Genomic DNA, 9,266 nt, shown 5'->3' on the forward strand with positions numbered 1-9,266 from the left:
TCAGAGCTTAAATCACTTAAACTTTGATGTTATCAACACGTAAGAAGTGAGGTTGCATCATTGAACTACAGTGTTCATGTTATTTGCTACAAAAAATGATAAGGACATACATATTTCACTATATTATTATAAAACGGAGATAGTGATGAGTATCGAGTTGAAGGTTCGATTACATCGAACTGAAGCTGAGATGTTATGAAATGTGCTGAAGTTAGTTGTAAGATAAGATGTTAAACTAACCTTTGGTGAGCATCGTTCGCCCTTCGAGGCTAGTCTTATAATAAGTTCACTGCGTTATGCATAGAGGTAACAGAAATATCGTTAATCTTTTCACTACGCTATAACAACTTGAAAAAAATTTTTTTTATTTATTTTTTATTAACAACAAAGGCAATGAAACGTAAACTACTGGTATAGCACCTACAAATTAAACGATTTCGATAAGCAATACTTAGTGGCGGAACTAACATCAATCTTACATTCAATGAATTTCAGTTTCGATTTATTTTTGATACGATAAATCAATGTGCGTATCTACTTCTTTAAAAAAAACTTATTTATTTTTATAAATAAGCATACAAACTGATATAAAAAAAGTTTAGGTAAGTATATATTAAGGTCAAACGGGCTTGATAATAGGGAATTGATTAATAGATACATTGACGGTATTTGGGCTTGATAATACACTGGAAAAAATTGAGTCAATCAGAGCTACCCCACTCTAATCGTTCGATTTTACTCTTCCATATAGATCACTTGGGGTATACACACGGATGGTATATGGAAGACACCACACAGTCAATTGTATCAAAGTTCAACCTCTGTGGTCCTGAATTTCGACAAAGAGTGGCTGGCAACCTGTCCACTAAAACAAAGTTTGACAGCAGTGACACAGTGGGCTGTTAACTGTGTCATGCACTCGTAGAGGGTTGTGTATATTATAAAGTAGTATTAACCGTTAATGAATTTATTATTCACCAGTCTATGTGCGCATAGTTTACTAATCCTTAAGTAATTTTTCTGCATGAAATTAAAAAATGCAGAAGAGCTAAAAAATGTTTAATGCAAATACATATGTTTAAATTTAACAACTTTCATTTTAAAGATCATTTCAAATACGTTTATTCAACAAAAAATGTTTAAATTAGTTATACTTAAACAAGATTATTTATTTTAATAAAACAATAACTAATATACAAAAATATAAGTTCAAACCTATATCAATAATATAATCACACTTTTGCCAACTTAACTATATTAAATACTCTTTAAATCAACATTGTTACTTTTTTAAGAACGCTGAGAAACATAGTTGAAGTACAAAACTTATTTTTATACATTCCACCTGAAGCGAACACATCAAAAATATTTAAAACCTTAATTAAACAGGTGTTATAATTTCGAAAAATTAAAACGACCAGATATTTATAAGCCGTAGATCATTTTTTGAAGTTATACTTCTGTAGGCGCGTTATGCGTGAGGGTAAATCAACGATTTCAGATACACATACACAATATTGTTTCATAGAAGGTTATTTTGAACTCAAAATTATATTGTTTGTCATATAAATTTATAGATGAGTAACTTAATACTAGGGTGCACAAGCACCCCCTGTCCACTGGTTTTTGAAGAGAAAAATTGTTTAGGCACGTTGGACGATTTTGGGTGTGAAAGAACTCTTGATTTCGCGTCAGATCACTCTCATTTAAATCCAAGATGATCCCTGCAGACAGTTGTATGTGAGTGTGAGAGATTGAAGTGTAGGCAAGAGAGCGCACAGTGGGCGAATTTGGTTTTTTGTACTCAAAACCTAATATCTCGTGAACGTTGATAGATAGATATATGATTTTTCTTTTATTTGCTTTCTTTGATGATAGACAATAAATAAAAACTATACAGAATTTAGTAAAATTGAAACCTTGTGGTAAACGTAAGTTTTTGCGGTTTTTAACATATAATAATAAAATTATGCTTATATAAGTAATCAACTACATAACCTAAAGAATTTTTTTAGTATATTAACCACATTTAGTCAGTAAAATTAAAACTTCTTTATAAATTTGTGGTAAACGTGATTTTTTGCGATTTTGAGGATGTAAAAAATAAAATAGTACTTATATAAATAATCAATAACATGACCTAAGAAATTTTCTGCGCACATCCGGTATTCCGCCATGTTGGAACGGTGAAGTTTGCTAAGTCTACTTTATAATAAACATGTAATCATAAAACTTACATGAGTGCTTGAGTGGTGTAATAAATTAATATTTAAAATATGCCATCGTGTTCAGTGCAATCGGGTTCACATTGCTATCAATGACTCATTTAATATGTTTGCGCAGCCAAGAAAGAGTGGGCTCAGAAAAGTACGATGCTTATGATAATACGTAAATTAATCAATATTTCGATCTAATTCTCAGACTCTAGAATCTATACTAATTTTAATTATACTAAAAATTTTTGTAGATATAAGAGAGGTAATAAAAAGTATTCACATGAAAATAATAATTTTGAGTTAGCAATAAAAAATCTGGAGGATAACAATAAATATTTGACAGACGGAAATGATACTTTAACAAAAGAAATGTTGAAATGACACTGAAACTGAAGAGAGAACGTGAGAGACTACGGCTTAAACGACAAGAGTTACAATCAGAAAGTATAAAATTATAGCAAATACGTAAAGAATTTCAAATACACAAAATTGACGTCGAAAAAAAGATACATGATATTTTAAAACCCATATTTACGGACAGTCAAATCAAAAAGCATTTATATTCGAATAAGAAAATTCAATGGAGCAACGAAGATCTAGCTTCTGCTGTAGCGCTTAGAAGCATTTCACAAAAAGCCTACTGATACCTTCGAAATAATGGCACACCTCTTTCTGATTTATCTACTTTACGGGAAAGAGCCGCTGCAGTTGATTTAAGTCCTGGAGTTATTTATGAAGTCTCACCAGTCATAAAAGAAATAGGAAAACCGTGTCTTTTTTTTAAAAATGACGTGTTTCATCTTTTGACAAAACTTATAATTCACAGGATATTGAACTGGGTACAGCAAAAGAGAAAAAAGTGGGTCTCCATAAAACTATTCAGTTAGGTATGGCCCGTTGACTATTTAAAAAATAGAAATAACCTGTATATTATAATTAAAGTCCATTATTTACGGCAGAAATAGTAAAAGAAATGACTAGTAAACTGTACCAAGCTGGAGTCATGGTAGTAGTTTTAACGACAGATCTTGGTTCTTCTAATAGTTCGGTTCACAAGGCTCTTAACATTGACTTATTGCAAAAAGTAATGAAAATTTAAAAATATTCGTATTTGCAGACCCCCCTCGCTTACTGAAACTCATTCGCAACCATGATATTGATTCTGATATCAGTTACAAAGGGCAAGTAATTAATAAAAGTATAATAGAACATTATTTTTTAATCAAAAGGAATTAAATATTACTTTCAAATTAGACCAAAAGCATTTAGATGTTGTCGGTAATGAGCGTCAGAAAGTCTCATCTGTGGTTTAAGTTTTCTCTAACACTGTTGCTAAAGCAATTACATGGTTTGAAATGAATGGTTTTCTAGAGACACCAAGCTGGAATAAGTGCGCAGATTTTTGAAAAACAGTGCTCATTAAAATGACCGGATAAATGACGAGTAGTAGTTGTGGAGAACACAAAAGCCTTCTTCCCTTTAAAAAAAGTTTTATTCTGAATTATAATAATGCACTCCAAGAATTACTTCCCTATCTGCAAGAAAAATAAAACCACGATGACATACATATTCAATACATATTGACAAATAAGTTGGACCAAGATGTGGTTGAAAATACTGTTTCTTTTATAAGAGGAATGGGTGCCATGCACGAGAAGCCGTCAGCTCTACAGTTTTTGTACAGGTTTCAGTGGTATATTCTTTGTAAGAGCTGCTACTCTATGTTTGTCGAAAATGTTAATACCGAAACCGATAAAGATTTTTTACTATTAGAGATACTGAACGACATGAAATCTGAATCTCATTTAATCAAGTCCAATTCTTTGGAAAGTGCAAGAAAAAAAGAAATTTTAGGACTCTTATTTGACGACGAAGGGTTTGACATGACTGAAAATAACGTAGTTGAAGGTAAAAAATCCCTCTAAAGATTGTATTTTTTTCAATCAAATTATCAGGTGTACTTAGTATGATAACAGTAATTATGATAACAGTTATTATGATAACAATAACACACATGGGCATGTAACAATGTGCACTTTCATTCTTCAAGATACAAATTTGTACTTTACTTGTAGGACAGCCTAAAATACTTATGTTTATATTTTCGCAATTTAATATTTTATCTCACAAATTGATGTTGGAGAAGCCCCTGAGGATAAACTAATTCAAAATTTTTTCAAAGAAGAAGCACAAGTTTATGTTGCAGGCTACGTAGCCCATCACCGCTATAGAGTTAAATATCTTGGTCTTGGAATACCAACTCCAGAGTGCCTTTTTCTGATATAACATCTTGGGTGATTGATATTTCTTGAGGCTCCTTACTTTATTCAAGTAAAGAATTAAGATCAGCTGCTTATATACTAAAAAAACTTCTTAATTTTTAATCAATTTCATGGAGATGCATTATCAGATACAGAGTGTATTTTTCAAAAGTTAGCTGCTTTACTAAAAATCAATTTAAAGTATTTTTTACCATTTGACGTTTTGCTATGTTTTGTGACAACATGAACTTTATATGAGATGAAGGTATCTGAATAAAAAAAAGAAAAGAATCAGATAAAAAATAAGAATACTTGCAAGATCTGCAAAAACTTTAAAGTATATTTCTTATTTATCAACAAAAAAATTAAGTTCAGTTATTTTTTACGTCACACAGTTATGTTTGTACATTTTCTAAAAGTTATTTTTACTATTCTTGAGTTTTAATTAAAAAAAGTTTATTTTTAAATAAAATTTTTTTATTACTTATCAACTATGTACATAAACCTAACAAAATAGTTTCTTTTTTTTACATTGAAATCTCTGTGATTATTTAACTATCGTACATAAGTAATGATCCCTTTCAAATATTGTCTATCAGGAGAAATTATTTTTCATCAATTTTTATTTGTTTGTTGTTGATGCATCGAGGATAATTTATATTTTTATAACCGTATGAGAATAATCACAATCGACCAAAATTTATTCTTTAATTTGAATAAAATTATAGTATACTTATTGATCTTTTTTTTCATCATAAATATGTGCATGACGTACTTAAGTTCATTTCTTTTTAAAATCCGTTAAAAGTCATTGTCTCATAATTATTCAAAATAACTGCTCAATTGTGCTTTTTCGTTTTCAGCAGTAATGAATAATAATCACTTTTTACATTGTAATATAATTAAAAATTTTCTTAATACTATTGACAATCTCATATTTTTAAAATACCGCTACACACTGAGTGGCTCAAATTTCAATATGGACGATGTGCGGATGAGGCACGCCATTAGAGAAACTCGGACTCATTGGAAATTTGCGCTGTCACACACCTTATCTACTTACATCATGTACGTAACTGTTAAGTCAAGTACTCAGGTACCGAACTACTGAGGTAACATTTCACTACACGGAGGGAAAAATCATGGAGCAAACGCATGTTGGCGATGGAAACGCCCCCCTTTTTTTGAACCTATGCGATTGGTTCATAACGTGTGTGCTTTCAACGCATGTGAGCTATAGCCCTCAAGCGTAAGCGCTAACCACGGAGCAAACGCATAAAGGCACTGGCATTTTTTCCATCGTGCCTATAAGTTTTCAGGAGAGAGGGGATACCGTCCTACAGCAGTCAGTACAGGTATGTACTTCTAGTCTGATACGCACTATAGCTGACTATAGGATAGTATCCCCTCTCTCCCGAAAACGATGGAAAAAAAGCCAGTGCAATACGTACTACATTGGTATATGGCTTTTTGCCATGGGTCAATGTGTATACTGTAAACTGTAAACAGTACATATTACTACAGTATTACTATATAAGTGTATAGTGTACATCCAATAGTATCAATTACCCATGCAAATTTAACTGCCTTTTTTGCACACGTCCGCGGCAATTTGTGGTGTACATACGTGACTAGTGAGTCACTAAGTCACTATAAGCTTTATTACCGTACACATACACACACAGATTTTCACTCTTCGTTATTAATTAAATTATGCTTTATAATATCTTACATTACACTAAAACTATTTTAACTTATAAAAGTATAACTTAATATTTAACTGCGTGTATAATAACCTTACTCTCTTCTCTAAACAAATTTATTAGTAGTGATAACCAATTATTCTACAAATTATTTAATAGCCTTCTCAGAAAACTCAATTAATTGTAAAATAATAGAAGTAACACTTTCTTTTACGTAAGTATTTAGGGATCCTGCTGGAAAATCAATTCGATAATTTACAAATTGCATGTCGAGGACTCCAAATGAATTTATTTAAAATGATAATAAGCTTACATCGGACGTAAATTGTCTAAGTACTTTAATAAATTTATTCTCACTCCTTAGTATCTGTTGTAGTTGAATTTAAAACGAATATTGTCATGACAAATCGCATAATTATCAGAACTTCTAGCTTCAGAAATACCTTTATTATTGTCTCATAAACTTTATAATTTATTATTTAAAATATTTATAATGAAGAGATATGCATATTATCATATGTATTATCATGACCCACATAATTATGTAAATGCCATAATTTTCGATTACTTATTTAAAAAACAGTCAATAATTTGCATAGCTACTAATTCATTTCAGAACTTGAGTAGGAATATAGTTCGTAGTTTTAAGTTTTTACTTCTGTCAGCAGTCCCATGACTACCCGCTGGTTTTTTCATATGTATATATAAAAAACTCGTAGTATTTGTCATGGGAATGGACATATATACATATGACGCGTGTATATATTACAAAAATAGTATATAGTTTGTAAAGAGACTAGTTAATGGTGGTGTGTACCATTCAGTGTAAGAGTTGTTACACTGCGCATGTTCTTAAGGAAGTTCCCTCAGCAATAGAGAGAAAGACCGATCTTAGAAAAAGACGGAGAACATCAAACTTTTTATGTGTAAGAAGTTTGGCAACGTTGCGCTTGTGAAGCAGATAAGCAATTGGGGCAGGCATTAGCTGTGGTATAGGTAAACAAATCGAACTCACGATTTATCATGCGAATTGTTTCCTGTATGCATATGTATGTGAGCATATTTCAATTAAAAAGAAAACAAACATGAGTAAGAATAAATCAAAAAAGTTTTTTTTGAAAGGCAAAAGAGTGACAGAGAAAGTGTACAACAATTAAGTACGTATGGTTAAAGCTGGTAAGAGGTTATGCGACATTTGAGCTAAACATACTTCAACTTAAAAGTAATACTATTCGTTATGCTTTTTATCATACTCGAGAAACAGTATCTGCTACCACAACTACTTATTACCAGCTCGTACAAGTAACTGGTAGGAGAATCGTTAACGTAGCCCAGCTTGCTGGAAAACTTATGTGTCTTAACTTATTAATAATGCAATGGTGTGTTGCTCTTGCTAGATATCATCCAAGAAAAGCGATGTGGGGCGAGCTATAACTAACATAGATTTAATGAAATATTCTAAAATCTTTAAAATCCCTCGTTTTCGTGGAGTATTCATGAGAAACAACTTACCTGCTGATGGCCCGCGGTTTTCTGAAACAGCTATAGTAAATCTTGATGATAAGAATAGACCTGGAACTCACTGGGTGGCTGACCGAAAAAGTGGTAGTAACGTTGTATATTTTGACAGTTTTGGAGATCTTCAGCCATCTATCGACTTAATGCTATATCTAAAAGTTTATAAGGTGAAATATAACCATAAGCGTTATTAAAAATTTAACTCTTACAACTGCGGTCATTTGTGCTTAAAGTTTTTTTCAAAACAAACATAACTTTCTTACATCAAGAGAAACCTCTTAGTTATACTTTGACAACGATGGAAGAAGCATTAACACTAAGCCTTTCTGGTACCTCTTCTGTTTTAGAAGCACAGTATTTTCTACCTATTGAATTATCGAAAAAAAACAGCTATGTTCATGGCTTAGTAGAACTTTTGTCATTTAACTCAGCTCCAAACATTGATGAAAATTGTAAAAAAATTTACGTCGACAATCAAGTTATTGTATTACCAACTGGTAGTTATAAGATCGGAGATATTAAGTCATTTTTAATTAAAGTATTACAACCTCGCAACATAACTCTTAATATTAAGCCCAACAATAATACGCTTCGAAGTGTTATCAAGTGCAGCCATACCATTGATTTTAGACCAAAGGATTCTATAGGTCGTCTATTAGATTTTACTCAGCGAGTTCTAAACAATAACACCACTCATATTTCAGACTTACCTGTAGCTATTCTAAAGATAAACGCAGTAGGAGTTAAATGTAACATTACGAGAGGAGCTTAAACAAATAGCAACAAAGTGCACACGATTCATGAATTTTTTCCTGCTGTACCACCAGGATATAAAATTATTAAAGTTTCTTCACGACTCATCTATTTACCAATTATTAGACGTATTATTATTCATATTGAACTACGTATGGTAGATCAGGACGGTAATTTAGTTAATTTCCGTGGTGAAGTTATAACTATAAGATTGCATATAAAACCCTCTTCATAGTGGGTATCATTTATAATTAAACAAATCGTATAGGTCGCTAAATATGCACTCCAGCACTCAGTCAACAACGAGCTCTTAAACCGTTAAGATGTCAAAAAAAATTCCATAAAAGCATCAGGACATCTGAGAAAATACCGAATACGTCAAAAACTAACTCAACAAAACATACAGTTTTGAAAAAGTCTTGGTTTACAAATAAGAAACCCTGGTGGAAAATAACTTGGATACTTTTTTGTTTTATACAAAATGGACGAGATTTTAGGTATTCAGTCTCCACGTTACATTATTTTAGCGTTTTAAACTAAGCGTAAGAATCAGAAAAATGTAAGCGCTAGTATGTTTGATCACTGCAACATAAGAAACGTGAAACTCTACTTAAATTCACAGTATTATTCTCATGGTGAAATGAATCTTGATATAACGCATAATCAGTATGAATTGCCTTATGATATGGATGCTAATTTTCATACTATAGCAAAGATTGTACACTTTCACTGGGCAAACAGCACTATTTCAATCGAATACCTTTAATCGTTCTCGATTGTTCCAAACAAAACGAGTCATTAAAAAGTGCTCCAGT

Source organism: Copidosoma floridanum, unplaced genomic scaffold (assembly GCF_036245765.1).
Source record: "Copidosoma floridanum isolate Cflo_tuat_1 unplaced genomic scaffold, Cflo_Japanese_pri ptg000027l, whole genome shotgun sequence".
NCBI classification, from domain to species: domain Eukaryota; kingdom Metazoa; phylum Arthropoda; class Insecta; order Hymenoptera; family Encyrtidae; genus Copidosoma; species Copidosoma floridanum.